General features: G+C 37.1%; 1 pseudogene; it reads right to left on the reverse strand.

The window, feature by feature from the left end:
- Window positions 1-4,865: 4,865 nt before the first annotated feature.
- Window positions 4,866-6,097, reverse strand: LOC109275557 (adenosylhomocysteinase-like; annotated as a pseudogene).
- Window positions 6,098-14,140: the final 8,043 nt, after the last annotated feature.

A 14,140-nucleotide genomic window follows, 5' to 3' on the forward strand; every position in this document is an offset into this window, starting at 1 on the left:
CCTTTAATGAAAAAAAAGCCTGTCAACTTGTAACTCTATATTTTAAAATAAAGGTGAAATAAAGGCTTTTTCAGACATAAGAGCTAGAGAAGTTCATTGCCAGCAAGTCTATATTATAAGAAATATTAAAGAACTTCTGAGGACAATGGCATAAGATAAAAATCTGGATCAACACAGAGGAATGAAAAAAGAGCTGGGAGCTTACAATGGATGGGAAAATATAAAGAGTGAAAACACTGATTTATTTTTAAAATTAAGTTTACAATTATAAACTAACACCCCCCCGACCGTCCATCCCAGACACACACACACACACACACACACACACACACAATGCTCAATGTTCACATGGCTTCTCAATGTACCAAACATTTAACGAAAAAGTCATTCCAATTCTGCAGAATCTCTTTCAGAAAACAGAAGAGGAAACACTATATAATCCATCCTATGAAGCCAGCATTACTGTAATACTAAAACCAGACAAAGACATTGTAATAAAAGAAAACTACAGTCCAATAATTCTTATAAAAATTAATGCAAAAATTATTAGCACATTTTATCAAATTAAGCCCCCAAAATATAAAAATTATAATATATCATGATCAAATAGGGTTCATTGTAGGATTGGAAGACTGGTTTAATATTTGAAAATCAATCAATGTAATTCATCATATTAACAGAATGAAAAAGAAAAACCATACGATCTCAATAGATGCAAGAAAAACATTTAACAAAATGCAACATCTATTCCTTCTTAAAAACAAAAAAATTTAGTAGACTATAAATAAAAAGGGTTATTCTCACCCTCATAAAGGGAATCTATGAAAAACCTAAGAACAGATTTGTAAAACTGACACTACCGACTTTATGGCCTACTATAATGTGCCAGTAATCAACATCGTGTAGCATTAGCAAAAGAATAGACAAATAGATCAATGAAACAAAATATAGAGCACAGAAATAGACCCACATAAACATAGTCAACTGGTCTTTGACAAAGGAGCAAAGACAATATAATCAAGCAAAGATATGTCTTTTTAACAAATGGTTCTGAAACAATTAGACTTTCACATGAAAAAAAAAATCTAGATACAGACCTTAAACCCTTCACAAAACTTAACTCAAAATGGATCATAGACCTGAATGTAAAATACAAAAACTATAAGACTCCTAGAAGAGGGGTGCCTGGATGGTTTAGTTGGTTAAGGGTTAAGCGTCTGACTCTTGGATTTCAGCTCAGGTCATGATCTCATTGTTTGTGAGTTTGAGCCCTGCATGGGGCTCTGTGCTGACAGTGGAGAGACTGCTTGGGATTCTCTCTCTCTCTCTCTCTCTCTCTCCCTCTGTCTGCCCCTCCCCTGCTGTGTGCTGTCTCTCTAAATGAATGAATGAATGAATGAATGAATAAATAAATAAACTTAAAAAAATACCTCCTAGAAGATAACATAGGAGAAAACCTAGATGACCTTGGCATGGCAATGACTTTTTAGATACAACACCAAAAGCACAATTCATGAAATAAATAATAAGCTGGACTTCTCTAAAATTAAACGCTTTTGCCCTACAAAAAGCAATGTCAAGAAAATGAGAATCAAGCCATATGCTGGACATACTGGGAGAAATATTTGCAAAAGACATACTTAATAAAGGACTATTCTCCAAAATATACAAAAATTCTTCAAATTCAACAGTAAGAAAACAATCCAATTTAAACATGGGCCCAAAACTTTCACAGATACTTCAACAAACAAGATACACAGATGGCAAATAAACATATGAAAAGATGCTCCAGATCATATGTCATCTAAGAAATGCAAATTTAAACAATAATGAGTTGCCAGTGCACACCTATTAGAATGGCTCAAATCCGGAGCACTGACAACACCAAATGCTGACAAGGACGTGAAACAATAGGAACACTCATTCATTGCCGACAGGAATGCAAAATGCTATAGCCACCTTAGAAGACAGCATGGAGATTTCTTACAAAACTAAACAAATTCATACCATACAATCCAGCAATAGCACTCTTTGGTATTTACCCAAGGAAGTTCAAAACTTACATCCACTCAAAAACCAGCACGGGGATGTTTATAGAAACTCTTTTTAAAATTGCCAAATTTGGAACTAACAAAGATGTCCTTTGGTAGCTAAATGGATAAATATAGAACAGTATATTAGCACTAAAAAGAAGAGCTATTATGTCATGAAAAGACGTGGATGGAACTTAAAAGCATATTGCTAAGTGAAAGAAGCCAATATGAAAAGGCTACGTACTATATGAGTCTAACCAAATATCATTTTGAAAAAGGCAAAACTTTGGAGAGAGTAAAATCATTAGTGGTTGCCAGGGGTTGGGTCCAGGGAAGGATGAATAGGCTGAACATGTATTTTTAAGGTAGTGAAAATACTCTATATGATACCATAATGATGGATGTATGTCATTATATATGTATTTAAACACATAGAAGGTACAACACCAAGAGTGAATCCTAATGTAAACTATATAGACACTGGGTGGTTATGACATATCAATGTAGGTTCATCAGGTGTTTTTTTTTTAATTTTTTTAATGTTTATTTATTTTTGAGAGACAGAGTGTGAGCAGGGGAGGGACAGAGAAAGAGGGAGACACAGAATCTGAAGTAGGCCCCAGGCTCTTAGCTGTCAGCACAGAGGCTGATGCGGGGCTGAACTCACAGACCTCTGAGTTCATGACCTGAGCTGAAGTCTGACCAGGTGCCCCGTAGGTTCATCAGTTTTAACAAAAGGAACACTCTGCTAGGGAATGTTGATATTCCACTCTGCTGTGGATGTGTGGGGGCTGGGGTATATGGGAACTCTCTGTACCTTCCTCTCAGTTTTGCTGTGAATTGAAAACTGCTCTAAAAAAATAAAGTCTTAATAAAAAATTAATTCCTAAAAAACTGAAGGACTAACTGATGTCTCTGGCATCAATTATAATACAGCTACAATAGCCAAATCAGCATAGTATTGGTTTCAATATAGACAAGAGTTCAATAGAAAAGAATAGAGTACAGAAAAGAGGCAAAGACAATTCTGTGGGGAAAGGCAAATGGCATGTATTTATTTGTTAAAAAAGAAGAATTATTTCAATGTATAGCTCACAACATGTACAAAAGATAACACTCAATAGATGACACATATCTGCATTTTAAAAATAATTATTATTTCAATCTACAGCTAATACCATATACAAAAATTAAATTTAATAGAACATAGGTCTAACAGTAAAAACTAAAACCATAACACTTCCATAAGAAAACATAAGAGAAAATATTTCTGATACTGGATTAGACAAACACTTTCCATATAGAAAAAAATGATAATAAATTGGTCATCATCAGAATGAATAACTTCTTGTCTTTGAAAGATACTAACAGAATAAAGACCAAAGACTAGAAGAAATTATTCGAAAATGACATAGTTGATAAAAGATTTATATCCAGAAAATGTAAGGAATCTTCAAACCTCAGTAATAAGTAAACATACAACAAAAATTTTTAAACTGGGAAAAATAGTTGAATTAGACAAAAAGATATATGGATGGACACGCAGAAATAGGCACACAAAAAATTGCCCACAACAGTAGTCATAAAGTATATGCAAATTAAAACCTCAATGAGATATCATTCAAACCATTCAGATGTCTAATATTTTAAAAGAATAGCCATACTAAATTTTGTTAGTAATATGGAGCAACCAGAACATTTATATGCTTCTAGTAGAAATGGGAAATGATCAACAAATCTAGAAAAGTTTGGCAATTTGTTTCTTTCCTTTCTTTTGGCAACAAAATTTTTATTTACTTACCTTCCTGCCCTATTTTATTTTATTTTATTTTATTTTATTTTATTTTATTTTATTTTATTTTATTTTATTTTATTTTATTTTTAGAGAGAGATGGAGAGAGCACAAGCAGGGGAGAGGGACAGAGGGAGAGAGAGAAAGAATCTCAAGCAGACTCCACACTCAGCACAGAGCCTGACATGGGGCTTGATCCTACAACCCTGGGATCATGACCTGAGCCATAATCAAGAGTCAGACACTCAACCAACTGAGCCACCCATTCAGCCTCTTCCTGCTCTCTTTTAACATTATAAACATTATAAACCAAATGAATCTTTTCAATTCAGGGTAGTGATAGGAACCATCATGTTACAAATGGTAGCAGATTTATGCCTGCTTTTATGATTCTCTGGACCCTCTCAAGCTCTGGCTGTCACTTCCCTTGTCCTTTTTTGGTTGTCCTTTAACAGTATATTCTAACCCTTGTAACATAGGGAAAGTACTAACCTCATTGTTCTGAGAAATATCTTAAACAAGAAAATGTTCAGCACTAAGCCAAGCTCTCAGGAGCATTCAAACTCCCAATAATTCCTCCCTGCCCTTGATTATAGTTCATGCTCATCTGCCATGTGCTGAAGAAATAGTGCATCAGTAAACTAAGAACATAGGTATGAAGTCCATAGACCAAGGGAGTGTGTAGATGGTAAATTGCATGGACTTTATGACCACCACTGCTGACCTCCAATCTAAGTAAGGACTGACTGAGTGAGCAATTTCAAAACCCTTGAGCTCATGTTTCCCTGTGGGTGTCTCCTGTGTATCTATACCATGACCAGGGCTTGAGGAGTGGCTTCTCAATTCCTCCTGCTACACATGGAACAGTATGAGGGATGCAGCAGAGGCTAAAGACTGAGTGACTAGCCTGGGAGTGGGGTAGGGGGGACAACAGGGGACATTAGCAAACCTGCCTCAAAGTCGGTGCCATTTGCTCTTGGAGAAGAGAGGTGGGACCTTAGCAAGGCCAGCAGCTAAAACACAAACAACAGGCCTGGTTTTCAGTGGCAGTAATGATCAGGCTTAGAGGGGCCCTAATAGGACATGGCCAGGTACTGGACCTGCTTCTCACTCAGTTTGGTCAGCTTCCTATTCAGCTTACCCACTGGGCTTCAGCCATTGCTTCATGTAGCTTCTTGGGCAGGAAGTGGACCTTGACAGAGTACTTGTCTGGGTGGGGCCACAGCTGTATCTGCACCAATACCTGGTTAGTGAATGAGTTGCTCATCACAAAACTGGGGTGGCCCATTGCACAGCACAGGTTGACCAGCTGGCCCTTGGCCAACAGGCTGATACAGAGCCCATTGTTCAGCCAGTAGCGGTCCACTTGGGGTTTGATGTTCGCTTTCTCCACAGTGTTTTCATTCAGCCACCTGACGTCAATCTCTACATCAAAGTGTCTAATGTCAGGCATGATGGAATCATCTTTCATCTGGTCAAAGTGTCAGCTGAGGATAATGTCAATACATCCCTTGGTGATGACAAATGTTTCCCTCCTGACAGGCCTCATCCATAGCGGTCACCTCAAAACTCTCCATGGCAGCCTGAAGTGCATTAATGGATCAATCTCCATGATGATGACACAGGCCCAGAAATATCTCATGGCCTGGGCACAGCCTTTGCCCACATCGCCATAGCCAACTACCACTGCCACCTTGCCTGCAGTCATGATGTCTATAGCCTGCTTGAAGCTGTTATGAGAGACTCCTGGCAGCCATATAGGTTGTCAAATTTGTTCTTGGTGACAGAGTCATTGACATTGATTGCAGGCACCTTCCAGATCCCATTGGCTGTCATCTTGCATTGATTATGGACCCCCTTGTGGTCTCTTCAGAAATGCCTTGGATGCCTGACAGGAGCTGTGGATGTGAATAAGGTTGGTGAGGTCACTTCTGTCATCCAGAATCATGTTGAGAGAAAGTACATCCTTGACGTATAGCATCTGCTCAATGCACCAGAGGTACTCCTCGTCTGTGTCACACTTCCTGGTGTACACTGGGATGCCAGCCTTAGAACAGCAGTCACTGCATGGTAACTGGGTAGAGAAGATGTTGCAGCTAAACGACTGCACCTCAGCACCTAGAGCTACAAGGGTCTCAATGAGGACCACTATCTCCATGGTCATGTGTAAGCAGGCAGTGATGCGGGCACCCTTCAGTGGTTTGAAGACTGAGTACATCTCCTGCATGCACATCAGGCCCAACATCTCATTCCCCATGATGTCCAGGGCCTTGCGTCCCCTAGGAAGCCAGATTGATGTAGCAACTTTGTAGAGCAATTTCTCCAACACGCTGGTGGCACATGGAATGATGAACATGGGCAAAGGGGAAAGGCACAGAGTAGACAATACTGGGTGAGGCAAGTTTGACAATTTCTTAAAAATGCGTATCCAAACCTATCATATGAACCAGCCATTCCTTATTAACCCAAGAAAATGAGGTCATATATCCACACAAAGAATTGTGCACATGAACACTTTGTTCATAATCATGATCAAAAGCTGGAAGCAACAAAAATGGCCATCCACAGATGAATGGATGAACAAACTGCAATCCACACACTGCAATACTACACAGCAATGAAACCAAATGAACTATTAATACATGTGATAAAATAGATAAGTCTCAAAATAATTACATTGAATGAAAGAAACCATACAAGAAAGAATGCATACTAGAATTGTATAAAGTTCTTGGAAGTATAAACTAGAACACAGTGAGAGAACTATCAGTAGGTGCCTGGGGCTGGGGAGCGGGCTGGAAATAAATAAGAAGAGGGATGATAAAAGAGAAGACTTTGGGGGATAGAGACTATGTTCATTATCTTGACTGTGTGATGGTGTCACAGTATATACACATTTTGAAACTTAACATATTTGTAAACTTTATAGTTTATTATATTTCAATTATTCTTCAATAGGGCTGTAAAAGAAAGGGATAAAGATGTATAGCATACAGCAGGAAAATTCATTAAGATAAAAAATGGAGATTTTAAAAATATGGGATAATTACTTACCTGAAATTTTCAGTATTTTTATTCCAAATGAGACTAAAAACTCCATTGAGTGTTACATCATAGTCATTTCATATATAAGTAGTATTGAGCACCATGTGTGGCACACGGTGGTTACTTAATAAATATGGGTAAACTGAGTATGTTTACCATTTAATTTACAGAATAAAGAACACTGTGGAAGGAAGCATATTTAAAACTGACTAGCTGGTGATTGTTTAAACACCATCATTAAGCTGTCTCATTTCTAGGTCCTTAGAATAAATAAACAACATCTCTCTCTGTGCGTTGTTGGTTTAAAGAACTTCAAGTTTAAGGAATATGATGTGCACTGGGGTGCCTGGGTGGCTCAGTCGGTTAAGCGTCTGACTTCAGCTTGGGTCATGGTCTCACAGTTTGTGAGTTCAAGCCCCTCATTGGGCTCTGTGCTAACAGCTCGGAGGCTGGACTCTGCTTCGGATTCTGTCTCTCTCTCTCTCTCTCTCTCTCTCTCTCTCTGCCCTTCCCCCACTTGCACTCTCTCTCTCAAAAATAAATAAATCTTAAAAAATAAAAAAAAGGGAATATGATGTGCACTAACATGCAAATTATTTTTCCATTTTGTAGAAAGAAGAAAGTGATTAAAAATTAAGAATCAACTTATTGGAGTCAATCCCTTTAAACATCTTAAATCACATTCATTCTTTTATTCTACTCCACTTCCCAACCCTGCCACGGAAGAGATAAAAAAGTCAAACCTTTTCTTCCCACCTACAATACAGTGGCTGTACCAAAAGACCTAAGCAGCAAGGGCTCCAACCAATACTTTAACTCCTCCTATCAAAAACATCTATTTGTTCTGCCCATATTCATTGGATAAATCTCAAATTATACCAATTCAATTGAGATGCAGCTATTTTTAGATGTAAGTATACTTCTTTTATATTGCCTCAATTTCCCACATAAGTTAGGGAAAAGGTAAAATAAAGCAGACCTGCATTTTTCAAATTCATTGTAAATTCCCCATACTCCAATTTACAGTAGGGCAGACTGAAGACATAATTCTTCACAAAATGTTTTCATTGTAAAAAGCATATACATCTATCCTGCTTATGGATCCAAAACATGCCTTTATTAACTTTTCAGAAGCTATGTTTGATGTACAAACAGAATATTGCATTTGAAGCAGTCACACCTTCTCTTTAGATATAATGGATATTTCAACTTTAAGGAAAAAAAAGTCCCTTCCTTCAATTAGGCAAATATATTTAATGGAAGAGACAGAAAATTATGACAACATTTTTGCAAGTGTAGTTTCATTTTGAAGTAAGATTTTCTTTTCTTCCAGAATTAACCTTATTGAGCTGTTTCCCTGTCTTGCCTTTCAACTGAAACTGTATGTCTTCAAGGAATATATTGGTCATGGGTTAAAAAAGAACTGTCAAGTTGGCTTTTTACACATGATGAAATAGAATATTGCAAATCCCTTAAATCATTTCCCAAATCAGAAGAACAGATGGTGCCTGAGAGCAGAGCCCCAGCCTGCCATTTCCCTGGGATTTCAACCAGTGCTTAACTGTGTGAGACAGTAAGTGCCTCATTCTGCTGGTCTGGAGTAGCTTGCTGGGGCTCAGAGAGAACACCACCAACAGTGTCTGGAACAGAGTAGGAAGCTGTGCCCAGAAGATCCATGTTTTTAAGAGTACAGGTTTCAGTGGAGTTTTTTGTTTGTTTATCCCTCTTAACTCTGAAGATAACAATGTAGTAAAGAGGACAGCAGATTAGGAATTGGGGGCTTAAGCTCCATGTATGGTCTACCCCATTAATTAGGAATGTGACCTTTCCAGTGGCTTCTTGCCAAACACCTATTCCAAACATATTTGCCTATTATTAAGGCCTTTTCTATGTTTGTCAAATAAAACAAGAAAAAGCCCTTTCTTCAAAAATAAATAAATAAATAAATAAATAAATAAATAAAACAAGAGGTAAATTAGCAAACTGCATTTCTTTCTTTTCCTCAGCCAACATTTTAATCATGTTGTTGTTTACATTTTCTAGTGATCAAAGCAAGCAGAGTGAAGTTTGAAAATTGATAATTGGTTGTATATATTTTCATTTAGCATGGCTTGAGAGATCTACAGTCTGGACTCTGGCTCCAGCATCTTGCATACTACAATCTCTCTCTCTCTCTCTCTCTCTCTCTCTCTCTCTCTCTCTCTCTCTCTCTTCAGACTCTTAGTAAGTGAAACTCCTTTTGTCTGAACATCTCTTCTCTCCCCAAGGCTGGCTCTCCAGGACCCATCAGATCTCAAACATTCCCTCACTGTGTGGGCTTTCCAAAAAATTGTACCTAAAGTTGACTTTCCATCCAAGGTCTTACAGACCTTATTCTGCCACTTTATAACACTAGTTACAGGAAATTTTTATTTCTATTTTTTTCCCATTAGACTGTAAGCTCCATCAAAGAAGAAAACACATCGATAAGTGTTACAGACTAAATGTTTATATCACACCCCTCCCCCAAATTCATATGTTGAAGCTCTAATCCCCAATATGATGGTAACTGGAGGTGGAGCCTATGGAAGGTAATGAGGGTGGGCCCCCATGAGGGGATTAGTCTCCTTATAAGAAGGGAAAGAAAGGCCAAAGATCACTCTCTCAGCCATGTGAGGACACAATAAAAGGTGGTCATCTGTAAGCCAGAAAGTGAACCACCAGAAGACAGGGAACCTGGGTTCTTATCCTACATGTAATGCTTGGTAAAGGTCTATTGGGGAAGAAAATTGCAGTTTCCTCAAGCACTAGATCAGACAGTTTAAGTAGATGACTTCTAAGTTTTTTCCAGATTCATAAATCTAAAAGAAATTAGGAAACAATGCAACAGGAATTATCAGATTAAAGAGAATGACCTCTTCATAACAATCATATATATTTAGGTATACATATAATATAGATAGATTGAGACACAAATATATAGAAAGGTATACAGATATAGATAGGTATAGATATAGATATTTCTCTAATTACCACATCAGGGTACCCTAGATATAGCCATGTCCAGAAAACAGAAAAATGAAGAAAAAGAATTTAGTCTTCTACAGGAAGAGAGGGGACATTTAAATAATTAAAAATAATATAACTTATAGATATTTATATTTACAGATATAAATATCTATTATATCATCTATGGGTATTGATTTTTGTTGTCTTCAAAGAAAAATAATCTTTAAGACATAGCCACTTTTGCTAATGATGCTATATCATTGCTTAAAACCTTTTTGGAAAAGTCTCCCTTGGACTTGCTTTAACAATCAGCTTAACAACAATGCAAATAAATCACAGTCATTACTTATATTTTTGGCTGCAAATTTTATTGCTTAAAGTGGTCATCTAACTTATTTACCTTATGGCTTTTAAATTATTCCTGAAGTTAAATTTACCCTGAAATAAAAAATATGCTATAAATGAAGCTATTCATTCAGCCAACCAGTCATATTTCATTCCATAAACTTACATAGAAAATCTTTTAAAAATATTATGCCACTAGGACTGAAAATTACTTCAAAATAGAAATTGCTTTGTGGTAAACTGTCATAGATTTTTGTTATGTTTGTTGAACCTGGGCCTCCTCTCTTTCCCTCATGTCTCATACTCAATGCATTAGGAAGCCTCTTAGCTTTAATATTGAATATATCCTGAATATGAATCATCTTGCCATTTCTTTCCCAGCATCTTAGACCAATCTACCATCACATATTGCCTGTACAACTGCAATAGCCTCTTAGCTGATCATAGATTTGATAGATATTAAAATTAAGATTTAAGCACTGTATCTGGTCTGTATTCTTTTTTTAAATTTTTTAAAATTTATTTTTAAAAGAGACAGAGAGAGAGAGAGAGAGAGAGAGAGAGAGAGAGAGAGAACAAGTGGGAGAGAGGCACAGAGAGAGGGAGACATAGAATCCAAAGCAGGATCCAGGCTCTGAGCTGTCAGCACAGAGCCAGACCAGAGACTCAAACTCATGAGCTGTGAGATTTTGACATGAGCTGAAGTCAAATGCTTAACTCACTGAGCACCCAGGAACCCCTGCTCTGTATTCTTTAAAAATGTCAAAATCAGGGCATCTGGCTGGCTCAGTCAGTTAAGCCCAGCTTTGGCTCAGAGCCAGAAGCCTACTTCAGATTCTGTGTCTCCCTCTCTCTCTGCCCTTCCCCTGCTCTCTCTCTCTCTCTCAAAAATAAATAAACATTTTTATGAATAAATAAATAAACAAATAAAAAATAAAAATGTCAAAGTCATTGTATTAGTCATCTCAGACTGCCATAACAAAATACCATACACTGAATGGCTTAAGCAGCAGAAATGTATTTTCCTACAGTTCTGGAGGCTAGAAGTCCATGATCGAAGTGTCTGCTGGGCTGGTTTCTAGTGAGAGTTTTCTGCCTGGCTTGCAGATGGCTACCACCACTCTGTGTCTTCACACGGCCTTTCTTCTGTAGGTATGCAGAACAAAATAGAGAAAGCTCTCTGGTCTCTCTTCTGTTAAGAACACAAATCCTACTGGATCACAGCCCTACCCTTTGACTTCACTCAACCTTAATTACTTCCTTAGAGGATCCATCTCCAAATACAGCCACACTGGGGATTAGAGCTTCAAGGTACGAATTTTGGAAGAACACAAACATTCAGTCCATAACAGTCAAAAAAGAAAAAAGAAGAAGAAGAAGAAGAAGAAGAAGAAGAAGAAGAAGAAGAAGAAGAACCATCCTGTATTAAAAGAGATTAAGAGACATGGCAACTAAAGGTAACACATCATCCTAGATGGGATATTATTGGAACAATTGGCAAAACTCAAATAAAGCCTAAAAAGTAAATATTAGTACTGAATCAATGTTAATTTCCTGGTTTTGACAACTGCACTATGGTTATAAAAGAGAATATACTGTTTTAGGATAAATAAATATGGAAGTATGGAAATAAATATGGAAGTATGTAGTTGTAAAAGGGCATCATGCATACAATTTACAAATGGTTCTAAAATACAAACATACCCGGGGTGTCCAGGTGGTTCAGTCTGTTGAGCCTCCAACTTGGGCTCAGCTCAGGTCATGATCTCATGGTTTGTCAGTTCAAGCCCCACATGAGGCTTGCTGGCTTGCTGCTGTTATCACAGGGCCCTTGGGATCCTCTGTTCTCCTCTCTCTCTCTTTGCCCCTCTCCCGCTAGCACTCATTCTCAAAAATAAATAAACATTTAAAAAATAATAATAAGAAAATACAAACACACACATAAACAATAAAATAAAATGCACACACAGAAAGAACACAAAGCAAAGAAATGTTAACATTTGAGAAATCTGGGTGAAGGTATGTGAAATATTTTGTATAATTTTTGCAATTTTTCTTTAATTCTGAAATTATTTCAAAATATAAAGTTTGCAAAGAATGTAATTCCATAGGTCTTCTTAAGTTAGAGAAACCAACTTGATTTTTCACAGCAGGAATGGTAAGTTGCTACAGATAAAGAAGGCATTTGCTGGTGTGGGGGTGAATACAGAAAATTAGCTCAGCTGGGTTTGTAGAGTTTTTACTTTTGGAACTGTTCTAATAACAAAAATTCAACAGAGTAAATTATAAAGACCTAATTGGCTTTATTACATTCTTCATGAATCAGGAAGCATTCCATCTAGCAAGTAGATGGGCACTCTGAGGTGTACAAAAATGGGAGGTTTTTATAGTTAAGAGGGTGGGTGAAGAAACTTACTAGCAAAAGAAAAGCATTATTTCAGGCAAGACTTTCCCTTAGAGGAAAAAGCAAGGTGTCTCATCAACCAGGTTACCTCATCTTCCTTGGAGGGACGGAGAGGGCCCCTGTAGCAGACTCTTTGGAGCTGATTGAAAAATTCCTGACTGACCAGTTAAGATTACATTTCTGGGGGAGGTAAAAACTGCATTAGCAGGTATCAAGCCCAAGTTTGAGAACTCAGTCTGACACCATTCTGCGTCTTCTCTTTAACACAACATACTCCATATGGAACACATATATATTTTAAAAAAACCTTTTAATGGTTATGTTCAATAAATGGTAGGTCATTGATGTTATAACTATAAAAAGTATAATACAGCCCCTGAGAATAAGGTAAACAGTAGAATGATTTGAAATAAAGGAATAATTATACATTTTGTTTCTGTGGTCCTCAACCACAGGCAAATTATGTACCCCAAGAGACATTTAACAATGTCTAGAGATATTTTTGTTTGTCATAACCCTGGGGTGGGGAGGGATGCTACTTCCATATAGTAGATAGAGGCTAGGGATGCTGCTAAGCATCCTAGAATGCACTGGGCAGCCACTCCCAGCAAATACTTATCTGACCCAACTGTCAACAGTGCCAGGTTGAAAAACCCTGCTTACTCAAGGATCACTAACTGGTTTCTTTCAAATCTGCCCTAGTAAATTTGCAACAAAATCTTGTGTACTATGCCTCTAGATATGTAAGCCTTGGAATTGCATAATCCACCATTTCTACTCAATACTGAAAAAAAGAAATTGTCTTTATTATGTTGTTTGTCAGACTGATGAATTTAGTTTAGCCTTTTAATGTAAATTGTAGCATTCAATGGATCATTTACACCACTAGTTTGAATTAATGACTTAGTCTTGGGTCAACTTAAGCACAAGTCATTATCTTTCCCTGATGATTCAAAGCTCTAAGGGAGGAGCGACCATAATGTTTATTTTGCTTTATAAAAACAAGCGTCGCATATGGATACAAGATTTAGAAATAAGTTTTTTAAATGAGTTTTTTCTTTCCCCACTCTGTTTTTCCTCCCATTATTCTAATCCACTAGAATGCCCTTATCCATCCACCTATGCCTCTTCTCAAGATCTTAATCATGATTCAATTGAATATTAAATGCCACCTCTTCCAAGAAGCTTCTGGAATTATTCCAATTTGAATTAATGTCTCCCTTATTAATGTACCAAAAGCACAGGTATGGAAAATTCTATTATGAAACACTGCATAGAATTATTTTGGATGTTAATTTTTCCCCTTACTATGTTAAAAATCCCAGAGGAAAGGGACAATGTCACTCATTTTCCTATTCTACATGTCACCTAACATAGTGTCTCAAACACTGTATGTTCTTGGTTAATATTTTTTTATTAATTATTTTGAACACTGATGACGTTGACGATATTCAAAGCAGCATGTCAGTAAATGATACGCATTTGGAAAATCAGTAGGACAAACAAAAAAGTAAACTTGATAATAGAAATGGG

Source organism: Panthera pardus, unplaced genomic scaffold (genome assembly GCF_024362965.1).
Source record: "Panthera pardus isolate Hobbes unplaced genomic scaffold, ASM2436296v1 HiC_scaffold_13, whole genome shotgun sequence".
Classification (NCBI taxonomy): domain Eukaryota; kingdom Metazoa; phylum Chordata; class Mammalia; order Carnivora; family Felidae; genus Panthera; species Panthera pardus.